This window comes from Gigantopelta aegis, chromosome 2 (genome assembly GCF_016097555.1).
Source record: "Gigantopelta aegis isolate Gae_Host chromosome 2, Gae_host_genome, whole genome shotgun sequence".
Taxonomy (NCBI): domain Eukaryota; kingdom Metazoa; phylum Mollusca; class Gastropoda; order Neomphalida; family Peltospiridae; genus Gigantopelta; species Gigantopelta aegis.
Window position 1 is genome coordinate 14068367 of NC_054700.1, and position 16537 is coordinate 14084903.

Consider the following 16537-nt stretch of genomic DNA (forward strand, 5'->3'; position numbering starts at 1 on the left):
AGAAACTACATCACCAACTTGAGACTTCTTCTGTTCATTCTTTAACATTCATAACAAATACGCGGTGTTAATACCCCAAAATGCATTTTCATAATTCTAAAAACGCACGTTCGTCTGATAAGTAATAGTTATGGAGACGAGCTATAGTTATTTTTAGATATTTCCCCGTTTAAACATCACATATTTTAGCTTCTCTATCTTATGAGGGGGCGAGACGTAGCCCAGTGGTACAGTGCTTGCTCGATGCGCGGTCGGTGTGGGATCGATCCCCGTCGGTGGGCCCATTGGGCTATTTCTCGTTCCAGCCAGTGCACAACGACTGGTATATCAAAGACCGTGGTATGTACTACCCTGTCTAGGGATGGTGCATATAAAAGATCCCTTGCTGCTAATCGAAAAGAGTAGCCCATGAAGTGACGACAGCGGGTTTCCTCTCTCAGTATGTGTGGTCCTTAAGCACATGTCTGACGCCATATAACCGTAAATACAATGTATTGAGTGCGTCGTTAAATAAAACATTTGTTTTCTTTCTTTTCTCTCTAATAAGTGTTGCAGGTTTGTAGATTAACTAAATTTAAGTGTCCATTTTTTAAACGTTAAACTAGTATCTGCACCTTTAAGGAATACCGGTCTCGGTGGCGTCGTGGTTAGGTCATCGGTCTACAGGCTGGTAGGTACTGGGTTCGGATCCCAGTCGATGCATGGGATTTTTAATCCAGATACCGACTCCAAACCCTGAGTGAGTGCTCCGCAAGGCTCAGTGGGTAGGTGTAAACCACTTGCACCGACCAGTGATCCATAACTGGTTCAACAAAGGCCATGGTTTGTGCTATCCTGCCTGTGGGAAGCGCAAATAAAAGATCCCTTGCTGCTAATCGGAAGAGTAGCCCATGTAGTGGCGACAGCGGGTTTCCTCTCAAAATCTGTGTGGTCCTTAACCATATGTCTGACGCCATATAACCGTAAAATAATGTGTTGAGTGCGTCGTTAAATAAAACATTTCTTTCTTTCTTTCCTTTAAGGAATAGCACGTCAGTTGAAATGTCAGATTAATTACTTCCCGCCCCACCCCCCCCCCCCCCCCCCACCACCACCACCACCCTCCGCCTCCACATTGTTTTATAGGATTACGTATCAAATTAAACACATTGTGTTTCTGACGCATTTCATATCTGGAGTATGAGAAGATAATCCTGATTTGCCACATAGCTTACTCTTTTAGAGTGACAGCGAGGGAACCTTTATAGTCACGTTTTATATTACAATGCTGTGTTATCGCTGGTAGACAAATGACTAAAGATATAAGAAGGTGTTGTTATGATAGTATTTCACGCTAATAATAAGATTTTATGTGTAACTATTTGACTTTATGCTTCTGTGGAATGTTCATGTGATTTGGTAAAGTTATGTGTAATAATTATCACCTGAGGTGCTTGCGTCGCAGGATCAAACGACCTTGGTGGATCCATTCAACTGATTGGGGTTTTTTTCTCATTACAAACAGTGCAGTATAACTGGTCAAAGGCCGTGGTGTGTGTTTTCCTGTTTGTGGGCCTCTGCGCGTGCTGTAACCTCACTGTGGTGCAAGGGTGTAACATTCTCTTTGAGAATGGCCAATACAGCACAAAATAGAAATTTTGAGTAAAAGTCAGTATCTATCTGTGATATTTGTATTTTAGCACAGTTCTTTACACTGTTTTTATTTAAATCTTGAATTTTTGTATTGATGTTGATCATCATGATTTTTAGCGGGTTTCCTCTGATGACTACGAGTCAGAATTACCAAATGTTTGACATCCAATAGCCGATGATTTATTAATCAATGTGCCCTAGTGGTGTCGTTAAACAATAATCAAACTTTACCTTTAACTTTCAGGCTAATGTTAGCCTGTATTAATCTTTAAAAACCTATAAACTATACGCCGAATTTACGAACCCTGTTTTTTTTTTAAACGCAGGTGTTTGTTTAATGGCCGCATGGGAATTCTTTCATGTACTTTTACAAAGTCTAGGCTCCGAATTTACAATGCATGACATTATCTTACACGCATTTAATTCAGCATTAATTACTGTATGTAAGGAAGGAAGAAAATGTATTATTCAACGACGCACTCAACACATTTTATTTACTGGCGTCAGACATATGGTTAAGGACCACACAGATATTGACAGAGGAAACCCGCTGTCGCCACTTCATGGGCTACTCTTTTCGATTAGCAGCAAGGGATCTTTTATGTGCACCATCCCATAGACAGAATAACACGGCCTTTGATATACCAGTCGTGGTGCACTGCACGAAAAATAGTTCAAAGGGCCCACGACGGGGATCGATCACAAACCGACCGCATATCAAGCGAACGCTTTGTCACTGGGCTACGTACCGCCCTCTACTTTATGTGTGTTGTAATATAATAACATTGGTATAAGCGGAGTACACATGATATATGCGTATTTACTAGTATCTACGAAAAGCCTATTTGTTGTGAAGTTAACCAGATGAAAAAGTCACCTCAATGAAAGTATTGTTCTGTTTGTAGGTTTGAGAAAACTCGCTGTGGTGTGACAACTGAACGCAGCGACGTCGTGCTCTAACATCGGCGTCGTCCGCCGTGTTTACACCGGACACGTTGTTACACACACCACGACGAAAAACAAAACGTTTGCTCACACCGACATACACACAAACACGTCGTATGTGCAGGAATGTATATATCTATTGACGTTATACGTCCTGCAGTCAGAACTCAACCGAAGCTGTTTGTATTAAAATGTCGGATCCAATTTGACAAACGAGTTCATGGTTAGATAGATATAGTAATTCCATAACATGCGACGTGCAGTTCGTGTGTGATTCTTGTTTTGATACGCAGAAACAAACACCATCCTTGCACTGACCACATAATATTATATCGTCAATGTTTTTATATAGGATTCAAGGGCAACATCAGGTTATTGAGGACATGTAGTGCAAAATATAAAACATTTAAAACATCACGACATATAAATATATGTGAAGAATGAATAAATACGCACTCACTCACCCTCCAATAATTATTTTGGACGCTCATGGACGTATTTATAACAATAAATACTTATTATGTATGATATACAATATGACAATCTAATTAAAATTAGCTCCATTGGTTAATTACTATTACCTGTGGATCTAACAGTACCCTGTTGGAGCTCATGTCCAGTTGACCTTTCATTCGACCAGTCAAAACCTAACTTGCAAAATCATGCCAGTGATTTAAAAAGAATTTGAAAACATTCGGGATTATGCCGAGCGTATACGAAATGATTCGGGTGAATTACGAAGTATGCCAGAAACTAATTTCAATATAAAATTTTATATAAAATTCGTTTCCAGACAAAACAAAAACCGTGACGGTATAGCCATAAAATCTGTTTATACTAGTATACAATCCAGAGTTTATTACTGCACTCCCCCCCCCCCCCACCCTCCACCCCTGTTTTCTTTTAATGTTGAAATAGACCAACAATTTCGCCTATTGCATAAATAGTCTTGCCCGATATTTTAAGAATTTGTATGCTCCAGAATAACACTATAAAAAGCGAAGTGTAATTGGTCAATATTTAAATTGTTATTTATAGATGAAATGTCACCTGGACATGGAAGTCCACGCAATGCTGTTAGATCTACTGGTAGACCAGTAGAGCTAAATTTAATCACATAGACAATACGATTCATAGATAATACTATAAATGGCCGTTATCTACCAATTATCGAGCTATTTTAAAATGTATCGAACGAGCGAAAGCTACTTGTAAGACCACACAAAATAAATTTCTGGTCTTTGGTCGGCGCGCGCGTCCATTTTGATCTCGCGCGTCATCTTTTTTTTCTTTTTTTTTAATTTCCCGCGGTATGACTTCGATTTTTGTAGTAGTAACCTGTGGGTTATACAAAACTCCCCGTGCAACTGTTTAGAAAAAAATATTTAGCGTTCCAAGACAAAGGAGGGGCCACCATGGCCACTGAAAATGGACGTAGGCAAATCAGGAGAACGTAAAAAAAAACCCCACCCCTAAACATACCCACCTTTTCTGTGCACTCCATGCTTTAAAAAAACCCGGCTTAACCACAACACCACTGAGGCCAGCAAGATGTTTTCGTCTGATAGAATTAAACATATTAAATATTATTTCTTGTTAAGAATATCAGTGTCGGTATACTCCATGCGTTTTTTGATCGTCCTAATATTTGTAAGTAGCCCAAACTGGATTTCGTCTCCCAATAATGTTGTACTTACGAAAAATATATATGTTAGGGGGAATGACAAACACAGTCGTTCGCAAATGCGTATATCCGTAAGCGTTATCCGTATACGTAATAAATAGTTATGTATAAATTGACATACTAATTTCGATATTTTTCTTAATAACGCCGTTACTGTTTTCAGGGGCGGATTATGCTTTAGGTAAGGGGGATTTCCGAAACAATACGTAAATGTTTATAATTTGAAATTATAAATTGTACAGGATACCTCAAAGAGATAATCATGTTTCCAGTAACATTGGGGGTTAGTGGTAGGTAGGCAGGCTTTTTTTCAATCGTTGTATATGAATGAGGGAACGAGAGGGATGTGGACATCAATTTAGATATACGTGGAGGGGTTGTTTTTTAAAACGGGGGTGGGGGGTTCCATGCAAATGGGAAACTCCCCGTAATCCGCCCCTGATTTTGTATAATTATGTGGCGTAATTTTTATACACGTATATAATACTGTTTTATCAAAACATACACGAAATACGCATAAGCGTGACGTATACGGATACACGCGCACAAACACGCTAGAAAATATGTTCGCTGTTTTGGGTGAGAAAAAAGAAAACAGGGGGCAGTAATGACTAATCTATAACGACATAACGCATATGGCATATAAGTGGTTTGTTTGAAACATATTTTATTGCATATAATATACAAAAGGATTGGACACAAGTTATCCAACTTACGAGGCCCTCTCCTAATTACAAATATTATAACATTATAGGCGACTACTATAATTACAAATATTTGAAACAAAGTGAATACATAAAACATCAAACAAGACAAATCAACAGTGCAGATGAAGTGAAACCTGAAGAAAGACTACAATAAATATTCAGAACAAAGTGAATACATAGAATATCAAGCAAAATAGATTTGTAGTGTGAATAAAGTGCTAAAGAAAAGGAAAATGGAGAAACTAAAGAAGTTTATCTTTCTAATCAGACGGCGCGGCTTTGACGTGGGATGGTCGATAAGTTCCGCACATTTTGATATATTTTTATCGAGCCATAATTTATTTATCTGATCATTTATTAAACCATATTTTATTTATTGAATCTTTCTGTTTGTTTAATGTATTTTTGAACATAATAAAATATTTGCTTCTTTCTGTCGTCACTTAATATGGTTCTACCGTTTAGTACTAACTGGAGGTTTATTGGTACAAATGTACAAATGCATATGTGGCCGGTGTAACCAAAGTTCACTGTATATCCACAAATATTGAATCGAATGTATTGACTTGTGTACTGTTTCAAAATACAGCATGGGCTTCGACTTTGCTCTCACTTAATTATTTGTCTATCACTAAACAAACTCCTTCTCATGTTGGCATTCAAACAATGGCACCGCGAACAATACGGCGAGAATTCCACCTCCAACATTAAAGAGTGGAGATCGGGGCACGCACGAAACATTCGCAGATTTTACCCAATTACCTTTATTCTTTTCTCTTTCTCTTCTGCTGGTTCCGTGACGTCACGGCAAACAGTAAACTGATAGGAAATAGTTGTGGTGCACGGAGCACAATGGCGCCTAGTTTACCACGGGAACTGCCCACGTCACATAGGACCTCGGATGGTAAATCCACGTTCCTGAAAAAAAATCACGTGGATTCCCCCCACTCCCCCAACACTACAACGTTCTGTTTTCTTTTTTGTTTTTCTTTATTTCCTTTGTAACAAAATATCCCGCAATAATATCATTTGAAAGACAACAAAGAAGCAGTGATATCGGCCGGAAAACATGTTTTATTGTAAATCGTTTGTCGAGACCAAAAGTCTGGTTTTCCTAAATGACATGACATATGTTGATTACGTAACGGATGTGTAACACTCTCATCTAAGCTCTGGCACGGACAAAAGTATTATGTCAGGCAACGGCTAGATGTAGAACGCTTAAAAAACTGAGGTTGGGTAATAAATGTAATATCAAACACGATGTCACGCAGATTAAGATCATTAACAGGATATCGAGACACGCACGAAACATTCTGAGGTTTCACCGACTTACCGTGGCGAATTTCATACAAATAGTAGCAGCTAAATTGAAGTTTGAATTCGCTAAATGGCAGTCAATCTACAGGGAGCACTCGATTTTCGAACTTAATTCTTGAAATATATTCGTCAAATTCCAATATTATGCGCATTTGGCAATTTCGCGGACGACATCTTAAGCCCTGCTGTCGTTTCCAATAATCGTTCGGTGTCAAATTCTTAACACAGTTTTTATTCAGAATATGTTTAATTATTGTCCAACTAAATGCCAGGATGATGCAAAACCTTTTTAAATTCAAATTACAATCTCCAATACAACGGCCTCGTTGGTGTCGTGGTTAAGCCATCGGACATAAAAAGCTGGTAGGTACCTGCTCCCACCCAGAGCGAGTTTCAACGACTCAGTGAGACCGATACACCTTCACCTCTCTCACTAACCACTAACCAACTAACAACTAACCCACTGTCCTGGACAGACAGCCCAGATAGCTGAGATGTGTGCCCAGGACAGCGTGCTTGAACCTTAATTGGATATAAGCACGAACATAAGTAAAACAAATCTACAGTAGATTTTGTAATTGTGGATGTATGTTGAATAGTTTTTAGATTTCCCCAATTAGTCATTTTGCGTTTTGTTACATTTATTTTAAGTTTATATGTAATGGATGTCAGATGAAAATACATATTAGCCTGTATAATGAAGAAGGAAGTGTTTTATTTAACGACACACTCAACACATTTTATTTACGGTTATATGGCGTCGGTCATATGGTTAAGTATCACACACATTGAAAGAGGAAACCTGCTGTCGCTACTGTTTTCGATTAGCAGCAAGGGATCTTTTATAAGTACCATCCGACAGACAGGGTAGCACATACCACGGCCTTTGATATAGCAGTCGTGGTGTACTGACTGGAACAAGAAATAGTCCAATGGGCCCACCGACGGGGATCGATCCCCCACCGTAGCGTGTTTCCTCTCTAAGACTATATGTCAAAATAACCAAGTGGTTGACATCCAATAGCCGATGACTAGTAAATCGACGCGTTCTGGTGCTGTCATTAAACTAAAGAAACGAAAGAAATGTTTTATTTAACGACGCACTCAACACATTTTATGTACGGTTATATGGCGTCAGACATATGGTTAAGGACCACACAGATTTTGAGAGGAAACCCGCTGTCGCCACTATATGGGCTACTCTTCCGATTAGCAGCAAGGGATCTTTTATTTGCGCTTCCCACAGGCAGGATAGCACAAACCATGGCCTTTGTTGAACCAGTTATGGATCACTGGTCGGTGCAAGTGGTTTACACCTACCCATTGAGCCTAGTGGAGAACTCACTCAGGGTTTGGAGTCGGTATCTGGATTAAAAATCCCATGCCTCGACTGGGATCCGAACCCAGTACCTACCAGCCTGTAGACCGATGGCCTAACCACGACGCCACCGAGACCGGTCCAAAAGAAACGAACACGGTAAATACATCTACAAATATATATTTCCAAATACCCGATTATATACTGAAGCTAGGTTTTTTTACAGTGCAATATTAGACTGCTCATATTAGTGTCCATCGAAAATGTAGATAAAGGGTCCGCTAGGTTCATATACACCCCTTCTCCCAACTCCACCCCTCCCCCACCCATACCCGGTCCATGACACGCTACATCCCTGAAGTGTTTATAGGATATTAAACGAGCTTCCATTTCGTATCATGTTTATAGTGAAAATTGTTTTCAGAGGGATATAAACATGATATGAAATGGTAGTGAGTTTAATATCCTATTTATTACCCACAATCGATTTTAAATTCATACCACTCAACTAGTTTGGTTGACGTTCCTGTAAGGTTGTAGTGCGCCAATCGATTACGTCACGAAGTGTTACGTTCCACTTGGCGTTCTAGTGGGAGGTATCATTTTGATATGTACCAAGATATTTTTAACCATATGGGTAATACTTGTCTTTACGGCACTTTAAAAAAAAGTAATTCAGATAACGTTTTACTTTGATGCTCATTGCAATTGCATGGCACGGTAAAGTTAGGTCGCCCCAAAATAGCTATAATAAATGATCAAACAGCTATAGAGGGTTGCAAACGAATCACTACGCTCTTTTACATGGATTACAAGTAATTATCAGGACAGAATGATGGAAATGCATATGGCATAGTAATATTTCACAGTCATCAAAAGGTAAAACCTATCAACTTCTTAAAGAAAAATCTATTTTCGAAAAATACCTTAATATAATTCCTGAAATATTATGGTCCAGTGTCATAAAATTTAGAACTTCAAATCACTATCTACCCGTAGAAACTGGAAGATGGAATCATATTTTATTTGAAGATAGATTATGTCCTTTATGTGATGAAACGGATATCGGAGATGAATACCATTACTTGTTTGTGTGTAAGTTTTTTTTACAAATCTCGAAAAGAATTTTTACAGCCCTATTACTATAAAAAAAAAACCAAGTACTTACAAATTCAAAGAATTAATGAACAGTAAGAAAATAAGTGTATTAAAAAGACTAGCAAATTTTATAAATATAATTTGCAAGGTCTTTAAAAACCCAAGAAATTAAACTAGTCAACAACTCTATTCTTTAGCTACTACTACTATTACTGACATTAAACTGTTAATATTATTTATATAAATATATATCATGCATCTATGACAAAACATGTATATTATTTTTATGTATGGCTACCATTGTAAATATGTATTACACACTATTTATATAGTTCATCCTGTAAACCATCTTGTCAGATGTATGTAATTTATTATGCATGTTCCTCTAATGCCATTGTGTAACGGTCCGAGTGTAATAAAGTTCAGTTCATATGGTAAAAAAGTAAAAAGTTCTCAGGTTGGCGCATTTTGCCCAGATATCTGTATTATTTTTGCCCGAATTCGAGGTTTTGCTCCAGAATTTGCCTCCCTCACCCCAACCCCCTGTCTCATACGCTTACGTATAGCATGATAATATGAAGACCAGAGCTTAGTTCAGCTAGAACGAGCATAAAAACGTTCCCTAGACTGGTTTATGCGCTTCACGTTAAACCAAATGACCATGTCGGGAACCAATCAAATAGTTCACGAACATTAGCGAAACGTTCGCTGGCTGAACTTATATCAGTTTTACACACTGACGGACAGACGAACGGATAATGAGAGCAACTAGCGAGTAACTAGTACTAACGAACACGCCTACATCATTTACTCAATAAAACCCAAACAAAATATTTCTAGTATATAATGTTGATCAAATATTCCTATTGGATAAATTTAGATATGTTTGGAATACCAGTACTCCCTCGGCAAAGTTTTAGGTTTGGGTGGAGCAAACAATTTCTGGAAGAGACGAGGATAAACAAGAGAGAAATCAGAGGCGGCAGACGTCAACACGGAGACAAGCGCGAGAGCTCATCTATTGGTCTGCGGTTAACCACCTACAATTTGCGCCCACAGATTATCGGCGTAACGCATGTATTTGCTCAGTCGATTGAGGAGAGGCTTCCTTTTTGCTACTGTTGTATTCTGGAATTTTATTCGATTGTATGAAATTGGGTTGATGCCGCCCTGTGACTAGATAGTAGTATAGTTGGGGGTTTTTCTCATTTTTGTTTTTAGCTTTGTTCAATCTTTTTTTTTAAGGCATTTGTTCTGAAATGTTTCTGTAAGTGTGCCTCAGTATCAGATATCATACAACCTGCATATTGACTGGCCCAATCCTGATTAAAGTTTGTTTTATTTAACGACACCACTAGAGCACATTGATTAATCGCCCACTGACGGGAATCGATCCCAAACCGACAGCGCATCAAGCAAGCGCTTTACCACTGGGCTACGACTCCCCCCCCCAAAAAAAAAAAAATAATAATAATAATAATAATAATATTTTGACATCCAATTGCCGATGATTAATATATCAATGTGTTCTAGTGGTGTGGTTAAAAAAAAAAAACTTTAAACTTTCTTTAGATCAAGACTGGTGTGGAAATAATCATATATTATATCAGACACAAGGGCCCCGTTCCACGAAGCGGTCTTAGCGCTAGGATCACCTTAAGTGTATACGGTAGTTGTGCAAAATATGATTTTGTGATATTAGAAACAACAGTATGACCAGAAACACTTCGGTTCTACGGAAATGGATAATGTAAACAATAAAATATAAGTAATGTTTGATTTCAGTGATCATAAACGGCTCTAATAGTGAAACACATGCTGTAGTGTTTAAAAAACTAGGGTCTGTCCCTTTAATTGTAAATTTTCATTTGTATGACAATGTAGCGATTCCACACACGGCTATCATACTAAGCATACTTCAAACAATGTGAATAAAGCTTGGTGCTTCCGAATTTCCGGCACAAATGTCGGATGAACATTATTTGAAAAGATTTCATAAAGACTCTTGACTTAACCCTTTACCAACTGAGCTCGACAATGCTGAATCAATAATATGAGAATTTCATATGACAGGGCAAACCTAAATAAGCAGATGGAGATAAATCATACCGATTTAAGTACACCTAGAACGTTTATGAACACGCCCCTTTATGTCGCAGTGGTACACTTGAATGAATGAATAAATGAATGAATTAATTAATTAATGTTTAAAAGTCCAGCGAACGCAATTGATCCTACGAACCATCGCATTAGAGGCGAGCACCCTACCACCGAGCTACACTCCGCCCCCGCACTACACCCTACACCCCGCGCCCATGCTACACCCCTCCCCTGGAGCAAATCAATGCAGAACAACATACCAGTTTGGTCGCAGTTATCACCGCTCGCCGTGAAAGCGGAAGTCAGCAACACACGGGTGTGTCGATTTCCACTGCTTCTAATCCCCATATATTCCAGCCATCTCACGCCAAATAGTAGACACACTAATCAATATGGGCCGTCCAGCGCGAAGACGTGGCGCTCCGTCCTGCGAGGGCGAGGCGTAGCCCAGTGGTACAGCGCTCAGTTGATGCGCGGTCGGTTTGGGATTGCTATTTCTCGCTCCAGCCAGTGCACCACGACTGGTACATCTAAGGCCGTGGTATGTGCTATCCTGTCTATGGGATGATGCATATAAAAGATCCCTTGCTGCTAATCGAAAACAGTAGCCCATGAAGTGGCGACAGCGGGTTTCCTCCCTCAGTATCTGTGTGGTCCTTAAACATATGTCCGACGCCATATAACCGTAAATAAAATGTGTTGAGTGCGTCGTTAAATGCGATAACACCGGCTTCTACAATGTCTTCGTCAGTAATAGGAACGGGACGTAGTCTAGTGGTAAAGCGTTCGCCCGATGCGCGGTCGGTCTGGGATCGATTCCCGTCGGTGGACGCATTGGGCTATTTCTCGCTTCAGCCAGTGCACCACGACTGGTGTATCAAAGGCCGTGGTGTGTGCTATCCTGTCTGTGGGATGGTGCATATAAAATATCCCTAGCTACTAATGGAAAAAATGTAGCGGGTTTCCTTTCTAAAGACTATATGTAAAATTACCAAATGTCTGACATCTAATGGCCGATGATTAATAAATCAATGTGTTCTGCTGGTGTCGTTTAAACAAAACAAACTTTTTTTTCTTCGTCATTGATAGGCGATTTGTGAAGGTGTAGTCCGCGCTATAGCTCTCCGAGACATTTCACGCCACCCTTCAAGACCCTTCAAGACAATCCTAGTTTTTATGTCATCAGGCAGTGAAGGCTCATCGTGTTTATACCAAATGTATAGGACTTGGTTTATTAACGACGGACACAGATGAACGACGATTGTCACATTCTCAGAGGATATTTCTTATCTTTTTTCTTTTTTCGGTTTTATTCGAGTGTGTGTGTGTGTGTGTGTGTGTGTGTGTGTGTGTGTGTGTGTGTGTGTGTGTGTGTGTGTGTGTGTGTGTTGCCAATTCTGACACTACCATTGTCATGTGACTAAAAGAACACAAAATGCACTTTTGTTGAAAAAGCATAATTGCTAAGCAGTCACTGTTCGTATAAAACATATACTGTGCCACTATCTTTCTTACCTCTCCCTCCCTGTCTGTCTGTCTGTCTGTCTGTGTGTGTGTGTGTGTGTGTCTCTCTCTCTCTCTCTCTCTCTCTCTCTCTCTCTCTCTCTCTCTCTCTCTCTCTCTCTCTCTCTCTCTCTCTCTCTCTCTCTCTCTCTCTCTCTCTCTCTCGCCACACAAGGAAATTTTAGCTAAATCTAAATGTTATAATCTTAGGTCAAGTTTTCTAACTGTTTCTCAAATGTATCTGGACTCCTTCAACTTGAGATCAACCGACACAGGTAACTCTATCACAAGCTTCGTCGTACATAATCAAAATGTGACACATAACCGGGTTAACATGAAATACGAGCAGAACCCGTGTTTTCAGTATAAGATAAAGAGAGAGAAAGACACAGAGAGAGTGAGAGAGAGAGAGAGAGAGAGAGAGAGAGAGAGAGAGAGAGAGAGAGAGAGAGAGAGAGAAGAGAGAGAGAGAGAGAGAGAGAGAGAGAGAGAGAGAGAGAGAGAGACACACACACACACACACACACACACACACAGACAGACAGACAGACAGGGAGGGAGAGGTAAGAAAGATAGTGGCACAGTATATGTTTTATACGAACAGTGATCTTCTGTGAGACAAAACCGGCCTCGGTGGCGTCGTGGTTAGGCCATCGGTCAACAGGCTGGTAGGTACTGGGTTCGGATCCCAGTCGAGGTATGGCATTTTTAATCCAGATACCGACTCCAAACCTGAGTGAGTGCTCCGCAAGGCTCAATGGGTAGGTGTAAACCACTTGCACCGACCAGTGATCCATAACTGGTTCAATAAAGGCCATGGTTTGTGCTATCCTGCCTGTGAGAAGCGCAAATAAAAGATCCCTTGCTGCTAATCGGAAAGAGTAGCCCATGAAGTGGCGACAGTGGGTTTCCCCTCAAAATCTGTGTGGTCCTTAACCATATGTCTGACGCCATATAACCGTAAATAAAATGTGTGGAGTGCGTCATTAAATAAAACATTTCTTTCTTTCTTTTTCTGTGAGACAAACACAATTTAATCTCAATCCCAAGCCAAACCTATTGTACGTCTACGTCTGAAGTCAAGGTCAGATAAGTCCAACGCTCTGTAGACGTTAATCCCTCCTTTCTGTTGAGCGGCATCACAGGTCAGGTATGTTGCGGCCAAGATACAGCCGTGACTTACACTGGATCGTCTGTGTAAACCTGCATCTTGGCATAGATTTTAGGGGGGGTCAGAAAGTAACAATGAAGTGGAAAACATTGGAATTTGACCTTGCAAGTGCTGTTATGACTGTTGACAAAAGAACAAACAATTACGATGCACATACACTGCATGGGCCAAAATCTAAAATCTTTTCTTAACCTTTGGTTTAGACAAAAAGAGAGAGAGAAACAGAGAAGGGGGGGGGGGGGGGGGGGTGTTGTTAATTAGTTAGTGGTGAATATTGGTAGTTCCAGACTTTTAAAAATCACGTTCAAATTATTAGTTTTAAATGCATGTGCGTGTGTACCTGCCTGCTTTTTTATTTGCTTTATGGATAGCATTTGTTTTTTTACAATAAAGTGATAGTAAGAGAGAGAGAGAGAGAGAGAGAGAGAGAGAGAGAGAGAGAGAGAGAGAGAGAGAGAGAGAGAGAGAGAGAGAGAGAGAGAGAGAGAGAGAGAGACGAGAGAGAGAGAGAGAGAGAGAGACAGACAGACAGAGAGAGAGAGAGAGAGAGATAGAGAACAGAGAGAGAGAGAGAGAGAGAGAGAGAGAGAGAGAGAGAGAGAGAGAGAGTGGATTGTGTTCTTAATTGACAATGGAAGCGTAGCGCTATGCTGTTTACCAGTTGTGTTTGACGTCAGTTGATTGATGTGTGTTTTCCGTTTGTTGCAAGTGTTAAATAATGAGGACAATAAAAGAGATAACACACAATGTAGTGTTACATCATCGATCAGTTTAATATGCAGACAAAGACATACAAAGATAGACTGGTTCTATTTCAGATGAAATTAATATTTGTTTGTCGCATCACGTGTGCTCGTTTTATTGGTATGGGCTTGGCTATATTTAGCTTTGAAAGACAACCAGTGTTTACAGGTGATGGCCTCAGACCACAATTAATTTTTCTATATGTTTCTATATAGCCTTAGTGGCTATATCATTTTTATTAATATCAGCAGGCCCGTGGATTTTTGTTTGTTGTACTTTTGCATTGCCTAGGGGACACACATACCCTGAAAAGGACAACCCCTGTTGTCCAGCTCTTCTTCTCCCAGCATATTGGTTTAACACGCAATTGGCCAAACTACACCCTCTAAACCAGGCCGGAGTACACCCATTTTACACAAAAAGCACTTACTTTTGCATAGACCGGAATTACCATAAACAAGAGTCTTCAATGTCAACAAGTTACACATGTCTACAATCTCAACTACATGCTCTCCCCTGTCACTTCAGTCAAATAGTTGCCGACTTCATAGCTGTCTGCCATGAAGTTAATCACACAGGTCAAACAGCAGACTACTTGCGCGGTCAAAATTTCCGGATAATATGTGGTTGAATGCCTCGTTAAATAAAACATTTCTTTTCTTCTCTTCTTTCTCTTATTTCTCTGAATGCTCGTTTAAATCTATATTTTTCTCGTAATCATAGATCCTATCCAGACTGCATAGTCTGCAAGGGACGTAATTCTGTGTTAAAACGCTGGGTCTGGGATCGATTCCCGTCAATGAATCCATGGGCAACTTCTCGTTCATCCAGTGCACCACGACTGATATATCAAAAAGGCCATGGTATTGTGCTATCCGTCTGGGGGATAGTGCATTATAAAATATTCCTTGCTATTAATTTTTAAAAATGTAGCTAATTTCCTCTCTAAGATTACATTTGTATGTCTAAAATACCAAAGGTTGGCATCCAATAACCAATGATTAATAAATCAATGAGCTCTGGTGGTGTCGTTTAAGCAACACAAACTTTATCTACTGTAATCACGGTGAATCTGATTACAGGTTGACTGACTGAATCTGACTACAGGCTGGTGGGTACAGGGTTCGCAGCCCGGTATCGGCTCCTGACACCCAGACCGAGTTCTTAAGGGCTCAGTGGTAGGTGTTCCCCCCCACCCCCAACCGCCACTACAACACACCTCTCCTTCTCTCTCACTTTACCACTAAACAAACTAACAACTAGCCCACTGTCCTGGACAGACAGCCCAGATTAGCTGAGGTTTGTGCCCAGGACACAGCGTGCTTGAACCCTTAATTTAATTGGATATAAGCACGGAAATAAGTTGAAATGAAATGAAATGAGATCTGAATGTGTTTTCACTTATCGTTTGGAACATCAGTATAACGTTCGAAAACACACGATCTCACCCCACTGTCGGAATGTCGCGGAATGCAAAAGCGCTTTTTATTGTTTACACAGCGTATTTATCTTACTTTGACGTATCGCGCGTAGCACGACGGAGTAGATTTTGGCTACTGTCGTCTGCACAAACACTCAAGGGAACTCTTTCGGGGGAGGAGTTGTCCGGCGGAATACTTTCGCAAAAGTATCATTTGTGATAACAGGCTTGATGTGTACTGTACAAAATGTGACCCAAACATCTAAACTCAACGACCACGCCCATGTTCTAAGTTTTGGACAAAAATATCTGACTAAAATGTAGGGCAGAGAAAAAGAGTGACGAAAAAAAATAGTCGGGATAAAGATTATAGAAATATAGCCACTGGAAAAAAACAACATTTAATCAAATTGTTTTGTCATTTTTTAAAATATATATAGCCCCCCACTCCCCTCCTCCCTCCTTCCTAGACACGCAAGACGGTCAATGTAATATATATACTGATGGGAAATAAAATAAGCAAGCACATGACATTTTAGATCAATTTAAACTCATTATTAAGAAATAATTATGTTTGTAAAATACAAACATGAGGGTGGATATTGGCTTTTATTTGTGTTTGGTTTAACAAACACCACTAGAGCACATTGATTTTATCAATCATCGGCTATTGGATATCAATCATTGGAAATTTTTTAATATAGAGCAGTAAAAGAAACCCCTAATTTTTTAATTAGTAGCACAGGATCTTTCTATCTGCACCCTCCCCATAGGCGGTATAGCACATACCACAAGCGCGTTTAATATACCATCTCCGTATGCACTGGCGGCTCGAGCGAGAACTTCCCAATGGGTCCACCGACGGGAACGATCCTAAACAGCCGGGATCAACGGG